This window comes from Lissotriton helveticus, chromosome 5_1, assembly GCF_964261635.1.
Source record: "Lissotriton helveticus chromosome 5_1, aLisHel1.1, whole genome shotgun sequence".
Classification (NCBI taxonomy): Eukaryota; Metazoa; Chordata; class Amphibia; order Caudata; family Salamandridae; genus Lissotriton; species Lissotriton helveticus.
In genome coordinates, this window is record NC_136065.1 from 314474920 (window position 1) to 314490154 (window position 15235).

Genomic DNA, 15235 nt, shown 5'->3' on the forward strand with positions numbered 1-15235 from the left:
TTTTACGCGCTGCGGGTGTGATTAGGAGCTTAACTTAGTGTGAGGCTTCACTGATACTCTGCGTTTGGTCTATCAGTTATGAGCACCGGTATCGAGTATAAAATGTAATTTAACGCGCTCGATACTTGTAAAACGTTATGTTGCCGTGGTTGAAGTCCTTACTGCTCTTCGGTGGTAACGTTCATAACAAACGGCTTGTATTACTTGTTAAATGACTACGCCCTCCATTTCTCACCTTGTTGTTAAAAAGTGAATCCTGCTCGTTCTGCTACGCGAGGCCGCTCTGCTTCGCTTGCACTGCGGAAAGTGAATGTTCACTACGCGCTGGTTCGCGCATGCGCTTTGTGTTCGACTAACGTTTTTTTAAACTATGGTGCGATAACTTTACTGTTCATTAACGCCAACAATCTTATAATAACATAAATGGTTCAAGATCAATCTAGATTCCATGTGGTAAGGTGAGCACTGAACATGCTCGCTGTTCGTCGACTCTATTCACAATATGCTGAAACTATATACAACTCTATAAGTATTTCATCAATATAGATATATGAAATTGTCATAGATAACAAGTAAATTGTGTTCTGTCGTTCATTCCATTAGGCTTCAAGCTGCAAAGGTAGTAAATCCAATAGTTCTCTCTCTTCAAAAGATTTTTTTTATTCATCAATCCTTCTTTTTTTGGTATTACTTCCAGTACACAGGCCCTTAACTGGTTGATGTTATGTTGTTTTTCGGCAAAATGTGTGGCTACTGTTGATTTTGATGAATGTGTTCTTATATTACTTTTGTGCTCCGTAAGCCGAACTTTCAACTTTCTTTCCGTGTGACCTACGTAAACACTGCCGCATGGGCATTTCAATAAGTAAACAATGTTAGTTGTGTCGCATGTGGCATTTACTCTTAAGGGTATTTTATGTCCTTTCATTGGGTGATGGATGTTGGCACCCTTCATGATGTTGTGGCAGTTGCCACAATTTAAACATGGTACCGTTCCTTTGTAGTTCTGATGGTTTGTTTTGAGTTTCTGTGTTTTTAAAAGTTCTCCAATGTTTTTTCCTCTTGTATGTGCAAATAGTGGTTCTTTGTCGTATATGCCTTTAAAATCTGATTCCAGTTTTACTATTTGCCAATTCTTGTGTATTATTCGTTTGAATTGGGCACTGACGTTCGAGAATTTACTCACGCAGGTTATGCGTTGTTCTCTTGTTGTGTGTTTGTAGGTCAATAATTCAGTTCTTGTTTTCATCTGTGCTCTTTCCATGGATTTTTGTATGATTTCCTCAGGATATCCTCGAGTTGTAAATCTGTTGGCCATTATTTTCAATTGCTGTTGACAGTCGTTCTCTTCAGAGACCACTCTCCTTACCCTGAGAAATTGCGTGAACGGGAGGTGTCTTTTCAGTTATTGCGGGTGATGACTTTTATATTGTAACAGATTATTTCTATCCGTTGATTTTCGATAAAAGTTTGTTGTGAAGGTTTTATTGCTTTTGGTGACTTCTACATCCAAAAATTGTATGGTGGTGTCATTGATGTTCCATGTGAATTTTATTCTGTCATTCCTATTGTCCAAATTTTCTAATTGTTGTTCCAAGTACTCCTGTGTGCCTTTCCAAATTAGAAAAATATCATCAATGAATCTCATATATGCTAGAAGGTGAGTTGCCCATTCTTGGTTGTTGTAAACATGTTCCTCTTCAAATGATCCCATGAACAAATTGGCGTACGCCGGTGCGGCGCAATTTCCCATCGCGGTGCTATTCAGTTGGATGAACCAACGATTGTTGTAGGTAAAATAGCTGTTCATCAGTGTAAATTGCATCAGTTCCATCAAGAAAATCTGCAAACCTTCCGGGTAGGTACTGTATAAAAGGGCTTTCTCTATGGCTTCTAGGCCTTCTTTATGTGGAATGGCTGTGTATAACGTTTTTACATCTATTGTAGCCATGATGGTGTTGTCTTCCATTTTCACCTGTTGTAATTTTAGCAGAAAATCGGTGGTATCTTTGATGTAGGATGGATTCTTGATGACTAATGGTTGTAGGTGTTTATCAATATATTTTCCCACTGGTTCATGAATACTCATTTTGGTGGATACTATAGGGCGACATGGTGGATTGTGTTGATCTTTGTGTACCTTGGGTACTAAGTACATGGATGGGCTCTTCGGATTTTCTTGTGTTAGGTAGTTTTTCGTCTTTTCACTGATGGTGCCTCTTTCTACTGCTTGCTTAAGTATTGTTTGCAAAGTTTTGCGTATTTCCTCTGTAGGGTCTGTTTCTATTTCCATATACGTGTTGATGTCTCCTAGATGTGTTTTTACTGCATCCTCATAGAAGTCTTTGTTTAATATCACCATGGCACCTCCCTTGTCTGCTTTTTGACACATCATTTTCTCGTTGTTTGCTATGCTTTCTATAGCTCCGAACTCCTTCTTAGTCACATTTTGATTTTTACTTTTTCTGTTGGTATTGATTTTATTTATTTCTTGCTTACATACATTTTCAAAAAGATCAATAGTTTTATGGGATATTGGTGGCATGTATGAACTTGATGTTTTCAATCCCTTTAGTTCATCTTCCTTGTTGTGTGGCTTTTCTGTCACTACATTTTCAAAAAAGTGTCTAAGTCTCATTTTGCGTGTTAATTTAAAAAGGCTCACTTCTAGTTCCAACAGATTGGTGCGTGCACTCGGTACAAATGATAATCCACGTTGTAGTGTGTTTATTTGAAACTCATTTAGCTGTTGGTTAGAAATATTTATCACCAGATTATCTGTATCTTTTAGTGGTATTTCTTTTTGTCTTTCTTTGAAGTTACATTCCTCGTTTGTGGTGGGGCTTTCTTTTTTGTTTTTGTTACGTCCCCTCCTGGGTCTTCTACTTCTTCGGGGTCTGAGACTAAAAAAGGCCCGATGTGGATGGTCTCTCTGTGGGTGTGGTTTTTTGTTGGTTGTATTGTTGTTTTCCAATATTGGGTCTGTCGCTATCCGTAGATGATGTGTCTGTGTGTGATGTATACTGTTTGGTTTGACGCTTTTTGGCATAAACTTCAGCCCATGTGTAAACTTCTTGAAGTTTGTAATCTAGGGTATCCCTTTTATATTTCCTTAGTTTCCGTTCGTTCACCTCTTGTGTGTGATGGGCTAATTGGGTGTTTATGTCGTGTAGAATTTTTTGTAATTCAGACCCTACAGAGGAAATACGCAAAACTTTGCAAACAATACTTAAGCAAGCAGTAGAAAGAGGCACCATCAGTGAAAAGACGAAAAACTACCTAACACAAGAAAATCCGAAGAGCCCATCCATGTACTTAGTACCCAAGGTACACAAACATCAACACAATCCACCTTGTCGCCCTATAGTATCCACCAAAATGAGTATTCATGAACCAGTGGGAAAATATATTGATAAACACCTACAACCATTAGTCATCAAGAATCTATCCTATATCAAAGATACCACCGATTTTCTGCTAAAATTACAACAGGTGAAAATGGAAGACAACACCATCATGGCTACAATAGATGTAAAAACGTTATACACAGCCATTCCACATAAAGAAGGCCTAGAAGCCATAGAGAAAGCCCTCTGATACAGTAACTACCCGGAAGGTTTGCAGATTTTCTTGATGGAACTGATGCAATTTACACTGATGAACAGCTATTTTACCTACAACAATCGTTGGTTCATCCAACTGAATGGCACCGCGATGGGAAATTGCGCCGCACCGGCGTACGCCAATTTGTTCATGGGATCATTTGAAGAGGAACATATATACAACAACCAAGAATGGGCAACTCACCTTCTAGCATATATGAGATTCATTGATGATATTTTTCTAATTTGGAAAGGCACACAGGAGTCCTTGGAACAACAATTAGAAATTTTGGACAATAGGAATGACAGAATAAAATTCACATGGAACATCAATGACACCACCATACAATTTTTGGATGTAGAAGTCACCAAAAGCAATAAAACCTTCACAACAAACTTGTATCGAAAATCAACGGATAGAAATAATCTGTTACAATATAAAAGTCATCACCCGCAATCACTGAAAAGACACCTCCCGTTCACGCAATTTCTCAGGGTAAGGAGAGTGGTCTCTGAAGAGAACGACTGTCAACAGCAATTGAAAATAATGGCCAACAGATTTACAACTCGAGGATATCCTGAGGAAATCATACAAAAATCCATGGAAAGAGCACAGATGAAAACAAGAACTGAATTATTGACCTACAAACACACAACAAAAGAACAACGCATAACCTGCGTGAGTAAATTCTCGAACGTCAGTGCCCAATTCAAACGAATAATACACAAGAATTGGCAAATAGTAAAACTGGAATCAGATTTTAAAGGCATATTCGACAAAGAACCACTATTTGCACATACAAGAGGAAAAAACATCGAAGAACTTTTAAAAACACAGAAACTCAAAACAAACCATCAGAACTACAAAGGAACGGTACCATGTTTAAATTGTGGCAACTGCCACAACATCATGAAGGGTGCCAACATCCATCACCCAATGAAAGGACATAAAATACCCTTAAGAGTAAATGCCACATGCGACACAACTAACATTGTTTACTTATTGAAATGCCCATGCGGCAGTGTTTACGTAGGTCACACGGAAAGAAAGTTGAAAGTTCGGCTTACGGAGCACAAAAGTAATATAAGAACACATTCATCAAAATCAACAGTAGCCACACATTTTGCCGAAAAACAACATAACATCAACCAGTTAAGGGCCTGTGTACTGGAAGTAATACCAAAAAAAGAAGGATTGATGAATAAAAAAAATCTTTTGAAGAGAGAGAACTATTGGATTTACTACCTTTGCAGCTTGAAGCCTAATGGAATGAACGACAGAACAGAATTTACTTGTTATCTATGACAATTTCATATATCTATATTGATGAAATACTTAAAGAGTTGTATATAGTTTCAGCATATTGTGAATAGAGTCGACGAACAGCGAGCATGTTCAGTGCTCACCTTACCACATGGAATCTAGATTGATCTTGAACAATTTATGTTATTATAAGATTGTTGGCGTTAATGAACAGTAAAGTTATCGCACCATAGTTTAAAAAAACGTTAGTCGAACACAAAGCGCATGCGCGAACCAGCACATAGTGAACATTCACTTTCCGCAGTGCAAGCGAAGCAGAGCGGCCTCGCGTAGCAGAACGAGCAGGATTCACTTTTTAACAACAAGGTGAGAAATGGAGGGCGTAGTCATTTAACAAGTAATACGAGCCGTTTGTTATGAACGTTAGCACCGAAGAGCAGTAGGGACTTCACCCACGGCAACATAACGTTTTACAAGTATCGAGCGCGTTAAATTACATTTTATACTCGATACCGGTGCTCATAACAGATAGACCAAACGCAGAGTATCAGTGAAGCCTCACACTAAGTTAAGCTCCTAATCACACCCGCAGCGCGTAAAAATCGTCCAACATTAAGCACATGAATGATAAGTACGTTTTGTTTGTTTATTTTTAGACGTTCCCTGATGAAGGTGTAGTAAAACACCGAAATGCATTGGAACAATGGATTGTCTTGAATGTTGAATAATAAGAAAAGTGAATTAAAATACCTTTGATTTTGAACTAAAAACGACGCATGAAGCAAACTTTATTGAGAAGCATTTAAGTTGAACGTTACATTGAAACTTGGCTGGAAATTCCAGCGCATGAGTACTGGTGCCTAGGGAGACACACTTATGGGTCAATAAGTGTGCTACTTGAAGTTAGTGACACATACACTCCAGGAGGGGAGTGATTCCCATGAGCACAGTCGAAACAGAACAAACCACAGGCGGTGCACAACCCGATATCCAGAAGCTAAGTGCATATCCCCCCACCGGGAAGTAGCACGCCCACGCATAACAATGCAATATGAAGATATCACCCACTCAACGGATAAAAGAGCGGATACATTCGCTTTCACGGCAGAGGCCAGTGAAAGAATTTATTCACTAATTCAAACAGAGATTTCGGAACACACATTCACAAGAAACAAGGAACAACAAATAAAACAACTCATGTATCTTACAAGAAAAGAGATCAATCAACGACTCCATGCGAGTACCATGATTAAATATCATAAGGCTCAGCGGATACCCAGAGGCCTTCGAATAGCCCTGAAACCATCGCTATGTAAAAATTCTAAACCTTTCACCGAACGTTGGTTTGCCATACTCAACAAATGTAGTTTGGATCTAATATTGCTTATCATAGAGGAACTAGCTAAAATACTGGATGAACTCAAGACAGAAATAGAAACAGTCACGGAAGAACTCAAAAAAGGAGTATCAGAAGAAGAATTACAAAACATTCTACATGACATAAACACCCAATTAGCCCATCACACACAAGAGGTGAACGAACGGAAACTAAGGAAATGTACAAGGGATACCCTAGATTACAAACTTCAAGAAGTTTACACATGGGCTGAAGTTTATGCCAAAAAGCGTCAAACCAAACAGTATACATCACACACAGACACATCATCTACGGATAGCGACAGACCCAATATTGGAAAACAACAATACAACCAACAAAAAAACACACCCACAGAGAGACCATCCACATCGGAGCCTTTTTTAGTCTCAGGCCTCGAAGAAGTAGAAGACCCAGGAGGGGACGCAACAAAAACAAAAGAGAAAGCCCCACCACAAACGAGGAATGTAACTTCAAAGAAAGACAAAAAGAAATACCACTAAAAGATACGGATAATCTGGTGATAAATATTTCTAACCAACAGCTAAATGAGTTTCAAATAAACACACTACAACGTGGATTATCATTTGTACCGAGCGCACGCACCAATCTGTTGGAACTAGAAGTGAGCCTTTTTAAATTAACACGCAAAATGAGACTTAGACACTTTTTTGAAAATGTAGTGACAGAAAAGCCACCCAACAAGGAAGATGAACTAAAGAGATTGAAAACATCAAGTTCATACATGCCACCAATATCCCATAAAACTATTGATCTTTTTGAAAATGTATGTAAGCAAGAAATAAATAAAATCAATACCAACAGAAAAAGTAAAAATCAAAATATGACTAAGAAGGAGTTCGGAGCTATAGAAAGCATAGCAAACAACGAGAAAATTATGTGTCAAAAAGCAGACAAGGGAGGTGCCATGGTGATATTAAACAAAGACTTCTATGAGGATGCAGCAAAAACACATCTAGGAGACACCAACACGTATATGGAAATAGAAACAGACCCTACAGAGGAAATACGCAAAACTTTGCAAACAATACTTAAGCAAGCAGTAGAAAGAGGCACCATCAGTGAAAAGACGAAAAACTACCTAACACAAGAAAATCCGAAGAGCCCATCCATGTACTTAGTACCCAAGGTACACAAAGATCAACACAATCCACCATGTCGCCCTATAGTATCCACCAAAATGAGTATTCATGAACCAGTGGGAAAATATATTGATAAACACCTACAACCAATAAACATCAAGAATCTATCCTATATCAAAGATACCACCGATTTTCTGCTAAAATTACAACAGGTGAAAATGGAAGACAACACCATCATGGCTACAATAGATGTAAAAACGTTATACACAGCCATTCCACATAAAGAAGGCCTAGAAGCCATAGAGAAAGCCCTTTTATACAGTAACTACCCGGAAGGTTTGCAGATTTTCTTGATGGAACTGATGCAATTTACACTGATGAACAGCTATTTTACCTACAACAATCGTTGGTTCATCCAACTGAATGGCACCGCGATGGGAAATTGCGCCGCACCGGCGTACGCCAATTTGTTCATGGGATCATTTGAAGAGGAACATATTTACAACAACCAAGAATGGGCAACTCACCTTCTAGCATATATGAGATTCATTGATGATATTTTTCTAATTTGGAAAGGCACACAGGAGTCCTTGGAACAACAATTAGAAATTTTGGACAATAGGAATGACAGAATAAAATTCACATGGAACATCAATGACACCACCATACAATTTTTGGATGTAGAAGTCACCAAAAGCAATAAAACCTTCACAACAAACTTGTATCGAAAATCAACGGATAGAAATAATCTGTTACAATATAAAAGTCATCACCCGCAATCACTGAAAAGACACCTCTCGTTCACGCAATTTCTCAGGGTAAGGAGAGTGGTCTCTGAAGAGAACGACTGTCAACAGCAATTGAAAATAATGGCCAACAGATTTACAACTCGAGGATATCCTGAGGAAATCATACAAAAATCCATGGAAAGAGCACAGATGAAAACAAGAACTGAATTATTGACCTACAAACACACAACAAAAGAACAACGCATAACCTGCGGGAGTAAATTCTCGAACGTCAGTGCCCAATTCAAACGAATAATACACAAGAATTGGCAAATAGTAAAACTGGAATCAGATTTTAAAGGCATATTCGACAAAGAACCACTATTTGCACATACAAGAGGAAAAAACATTGGAGAACTTTTAAAAACACAGAAACTCAAAACAAACCATCAGAACTACAAAGGAACGGTACCATGTTTAAATTGTGGCAACTGCCACAACATCATGAAGGGTGCCAACATCCATCACCCAATGAAAGGACATAAAATACCCTTAAGAGTAAATGCCACATGCGACACAACTAACATTGTTTACTTATTGAAATGCCCATGTGGCAGTGTTTACGTAGGTCACACGGAAAGAAAGTTGAAAGTTCGGCTTACGGAGCACAAAAGTAATATAAGAACACATTCATCAAAATCAACAGTAGCCACACATTTTGCCGAAAAACAACATAACATCAACCAGTTAAGGGCCTGTGTACTGGAAGTAATACCAAAAAAAGAAGGATTGATGAATAAAAAAAATCTTTTGAAGAGAGAGAACTATTGGATTTACTACCTTTGCAGCTTGAAGCCTAATGGAATGAACGACAGAACACAATTTACTTGTTATCTATTATAATTTCATATATCTATATTGATGAAATACTTATAGAGTTGTATATAGTTTCAGCATATTGTGAATAGAGTCGACGAACAGCGAGCATGTTCAGTGCTCACCTTACCACATGGAATCTAGATTGATCTTGAACCATTTATGTTATTATAAGATTGTTGGCGTTAATGAACAGTAAAGTTATCGCACCATAGTTTAAAAAAACGTTAGTCGAACACAAAGCGCATGCACGAACCAGCGCGTAGTGAACATTCACTTTCCGCAGTGCAAGCGAAGCAGAGCGGCCTCGCGTAGCAGAACGAGCAGGATTCACTTTTTAACAACAAGGTGAGAAATGGAGGGCGTAGTCATTTAACAAGTAATACAAGCCGTTTGTTATGAACGTTAGCACCGAAGAGCAGTAAGGACTTCAACCACGGCAACATAACGTTTTACAAGTATCGACCGCGTTAAATTACATTTTATACTCGATCCCGGTGCTCAGAACAGATAGACCAAACGCAGAGTATCAGTGAAGCCTCACACTAAGTTAAGCTCCTAATCACACCCGCAGCGCGTAAAAATCGTCCAACATTAAGCACATGAATGATAAGTACGTTTTGTTTGTTTATTTTTAGACGTTCCCTGATGAAGGTGTAGTAAAACACCAAAATGCATTGGAACAATGGATTGTCTTGAATGTTGAATAATAAGAAAAGTGAATTAAAATACCTTTGATTTTGAACTAAAAACGACGCATGAAGCAAACTTTATTGAGAAGCATTTAAGTTGAACGTTACATTGAAATTTGGCTGGAAATTCCAGCGCATGAGTACTGGTGCCTAGGGAGATACACTTATGGGTCAATAAGTGTGCAACTTGAAGTAAAGTAAAAGTTACTCAGGCGCCGCACACCATAGACAACTATCTGGTGAAGGTCGTCAGTAAACTTAATAATGAGAGGCGGCAGTCCTTGGGCATAGTTAGCCCTCCCATACAAACTAACTTAGAAACAGGGCTGGTTTCCTTAGTATCGGGTGAAAGTAATTGTACCAACGATCTTGAGCTCTCTGCTGATGATACATCTGAGCAGGATATTCCTAATCTGGTTGACTTGGGCGATTCCATTAATACTGCACCTCAGCACCCACCTACTCCAGTCCCTAGAGTGGTGAGGGCATGCCGAAAAACTCAGATTAAACGGGGAGTGCCACGGACAACCAGGAAAAGAGCTGTAACCCCTTCTAATAGTATGAATAAAGATGATAGCATTACGGCTAACGGCGATGCTGTTAGTCTAAATGCCGAACTAATTAATAGCCTAGTGAATACTATTGACTCCAAGATCAAGGGCATTGTTAAACCCCTTATGATTAAAATCGAGCAGTTAACTGCTGAAGTCAATAGACTAGGGGGATTACTTAAGAACTTAGTAGAAACAGCGGGTAGCCAAACAACATTGCCACCAAGCAGTAGTGAAAATGTTGTCCTTCAGAGAGACGTAGGCCCCAGTGATAACGGTAGTGGCAAACCTCCAACTCCTGCGCCTCTAGTCAGTAATAACAGTCAGGCTGTAACTAAAGCCGACGATAATGAACACTGGACTGAGGTAAGACATAGGCTCACTACTAATCTTCCCCCTGAATGTGCCCCATACGTGGTGGTTTTAACTAATGTTCCACCAGCTGAGCAGGGCAAATACCAAGAAACACATGAAACTCTTAAAACCAAAACGGTTTCTTGGCTGCACAGATACTGTGGCTTCCCAACTGCTTTTGCTGACCAAGTCCTGACGACTAGAAGGGTGCACTGGATTGGGAGCTCCAGGAAAAGTATTAGGGGTGACTGTGTTATAATTAATTTTAAGCATCCTCAACATGCAGCCACCGTACTTCTGAAGGCAGCATCTCTACCTATAACTGATGGCAATGTGTGTGCTCGCTCACTTGGGTTTTTCTATAGTCCACTAGGCATCCCCCCCACGATGGTAGAAGAGGTAAATCCTGGTCGACTGTTCAAAGGCCACACTTTGATCTTGTGATGCAAAATCGATTTCAGGCTCTAAACTGTATGGATGCCAACGATTGACCCGAGCAGACGGGGAAATCTCGGTCCCAGGTGCCTATTAATTCTCCTATGGTGATCTGTGAGGACAATAGAGTGGTCCGGGAATCTTTAGTCTGTATGGCGCCAGAGCCTATTGCTAGTTCAGATATCGATCGGGAGCAGGATGATAGTGTTGTAACTGTATGTGGGGACTTAAATAAAGTGATTCGATCAGATTGTGGGGTAAGAAATGCTAGCATGGTGTATAACTCTGATTGCATTAGGACAAAAGGTACAAAAATTATTTGTTGGAATGTGGCGGGGCTGAAGTCTAAGGAGAAAGACCCGGGTTGGATAGATTTCATTAATGCCCATGATATTCTATGCTTCCAGGAGACGTGGAGTACGACTGAAGTTAATTATGATGGATTCTTCTCCTACAACTTGCTAGCAATGGGAGGGGGACCTGGTAGACCCAAAGGGGGTCTCCTTACACTTGTAACTATTTCACGCCCTATCCTGGTTAAAAAGTATATACCTGTAAATAATCTTGTACAGATTCTATGGCTAGCAGAGGGTAAAGAGCGTAATATTTTGTTGATCAATTATTACAACAATGTTTTTGATGGCACTAGGACTAAATTAGTGATAGATTTGTCCACAACTATTGATAATCTGTGCCAGGAAGCCAATGTTGTATTTGATTTTATCTGGGTGGGGGATTTTAATATTGGACTGTGCGAAATGGCAGCACAGAAGGTATGTGGGGTTACCAATAATGCGGGGTTTGATATTCTGCATTTTGGACACTGTGGTTATGGCGAAGAATTGCATAAACTTATGGGCTGCCATGGTCTGGAAATATTGGAGTGTTGTAAAGACGATAATGGGCTGGCAATTCCTACTTTCAAAAACTGGCATGCCACTTCTGTCATTGACCACGTGATTGTGTCATCAAATATAATCCCTTATTGTGCCCCCCGCATATAGAAGTTACTACACCAAGTGACCATAATCGAATCATCATGAATACCAGTTTTTGGGCAGGCAGTTTGGTTGCTGTAGGTAATACAATTACTGATGTAGAACCTCATAGGAATAATGGGGTTAGGTTAAGATGGGTAGAGGGAAAGGCCGATTAACTATCTAGTTCTATATTTAAGGAGAGCCTGCCGAGTATTATTTTTATTTTAGAAAATAGATTTGACCTTGAAAGAGTACTACAATTTTTTTATGTTATTAACAAAGCGATTGATGCCAAATTTACTGGACGTAATAACAGACGATGTAGGAGTGGACCGGGGTGGTTCAACCATCAATGTACTGCCGCATTAACTAAACTCAAGCAGGCATTAGGAGACAAGCCTAGGGACAAAAATATAATAATTAATTTGAGAATGGAGTATAAGCATGAGCTCAAATTGAGGAAACGTGAATTACAGCAACTGGCTTGGGAATCTTTGAACCAAGCGGCTGAACTTTCAAACTGTACCCTATTTTGGGCCACTGTTAACTCCCCTTCCTAAAAGAAGACAAAACTCCAGAGTTAACATCTAACGTATCGAGTGAGGGGTGGATTGCCCATTTCTCTTATATTTTTGATACCAATAGACCTTTAGTGAACGATCAGAATAAGTGGGCAGTCTTGCCGCTTGATATTTCAGTCCAGGAGGTTGAATGCGGAATACGTAACAGTAAAGGAGGGAAAGCCCAGGGCCCTGATGGAGTCCCTATAGATGTCTATAAGGCAGCACCTGAAGTATGGGGACCTATTCTCACTACTGTTTTTAATGCAGCTATGTGTACTGAGCCGCCTGCAACCTGGGGGAATCAATTATGGTACCAATTTATAAAAAGGGTACCAGGTCTGACGCAAAGAATTATCGCCCAATCTCTCTCCTTGACTCCTCTGTCAAGGTGATGAGTAGAGTCATGCTTGTTAGATTGGAGGATTGGGTGGAGCAGAATGGAATACTAGCTGATAGTCAGTTTGGATTCAGAAAGGGTCGCGGTACGCTCGATCAGTGTGTCAATCTTGACCTATTGATCGGGAAGTATACCGAAGCCAAACCAGGCTCAATGTATCTCTGCTTCGCAGACCTGAGTAGTGCTTTCGATATGGTGGACCATGCACTATTGTGGCCTGCGCTGTTGAAGCTAGGTGCACCTGAAGGTATAATCTATTTTTTGGCCAGGTTATACGAGAAGCTGAAAACCAGTGTGCGCTTTGGTACTAAAGGAGAATTCACCCAAAAATTTAGTGTTAGAAGAGGAATTAGACAGGGCTGTGTTCTGGCTCCCCTTTTATTTATTTTATTTATTAATGAAATTGATGTCATTTTAAAAAAAAGTCAATGCTGATGCCCCTCAGATCAATGGTGTACCTGTGCCGGTGCTTTTATACGCCGATGATGCTGTTTTATTATCAAGAACCCCGGTAGGATTACAGCGATTAATGGACTGTTTTTCTCTCTTCATTAAAGATAGAAAGCTGGTAATCAATAAAGGGAAGACGTACACAATGACATGTGGAGCAAAAGCTAGAGTTTTAAAGACATTTTTTATAGATAGAGAAGGTGCAACAGGTTGAACATTTTTGTTATTTAGGTATTACTTTTTCTAACGACAGGAAATGGAAAAATGAATTTACTAATATTCGAAACAAAATGGCAAAAAATGCCCACGGTATTTACAGATTTGTTGCTAAGATAGGGGATCGTCGCTCTAGGGATATGTTAAAAATCTACCAGGCCAGATGTGCTACAATAGCTCTGTGTGGGGCAGGAGTTTGGGGTCACAGTAGCGCCTCTGATTTACAACTGGAGGAAAATTTATTTTTAAAAAGGCTTCTCTGTCTGCCCAAGTCAGCCTCGACTGTGTTAATCCATCGAGAGCTTGCAGTCAATCACCTAACTGATCTATTAGGCCTTTGGCCATTGATGACTTGGCGGTCCTTTTGGCTAGAGGATGACAAGCAATTTAATGGATCTATTGTTGAAGATTGCTTACGCCTGGATAGTTATCAAAACATTCCTTGGCTAAAATATGTCGTTGGCTGTTTTTCGGCCATTTTTAACCTTAATCTTTTAGATGATCCCGGTGCCGCTTCTATGATCTCTAAATCTGAAATGAAAAATATCTACCTGACATTTATGGGGAGAAAGCGGGCAATCGCAGCCGGTTCCTTGTCCACTGTCATTTTTTATAACAAATATACCACTGTTATGGGTTTTCCTCTGTATTTAACCATGGTGACTAGGAATTCCCATAAATTTGTATTAACCAGGCTCCGATTCGGAATGGCTCACTGTTTGGTGGCCCATCCTAACATCAAGAATCATCCAACTGGGCCATGTATGTGCGATAATGTATCCACTCAAAGCACTGTACATTTCCTGTTGTTTTGTAAACTGTATACTTACTTCCGTATTGTTTTCTTGAAACCATTGTTTATTAAGTACGGAGTACGAACAGTTGCACATGCTATGAATTTAATTTTTAATTTGGAATCAGCTGATATCTGTTTTTATACTGCAACGTTTTTAAATCGGTGCATCAATGCTAGGAAAAGCATGACTTTTTAGAAATATAATTGTTCTTTGGTTAAACGATTAGATATGCCTTTTTTAACATGAACAATTACGCCTTATTTGATGTGATGATTATGAATTATGTATCAATTGTATTTATTATTTATTTTTTATCATGTTGTTGTATGTGCTTTTATGGTCATCTATTTGAACCGAATAAAGCTTCATGAAATGAAATGACTAAAAGCATACTTTGGAGAACAAAAAGAGCCAAGTGACAAAATTGGTACAGGATTACGAAAAAACAACAACATTATGACCCCAACACACACAATCCCTGTAGAAATAATAACTTATGCAGTCTATACCAAATTTGAAAAACTGGACAGCAATTCCATTAATACATTTCAAATTCAGAGTAATGCAGAAAGAACAACGCTAGAAGAATAAAAAGATTGGCAGAGAACTCACTATCAAGCCATCAGATAAAGGGGCTGGTATTGTCCCACAAACCACTACAGCTTCCAGAACAGAATGCAGGAGGATATTAGCAGGTGAACAAAACTATACCATTCTGAATAAGTATCCAACCAACACATTGACAATAGAAATCAATACGCTAATTGAAGGAGCAGAGTGTGAGGGATGGATAAATAAACAAGAAGGTGACTTTTTAAGGAACAACAATCCCAAAACGTCGTATTTTTACAC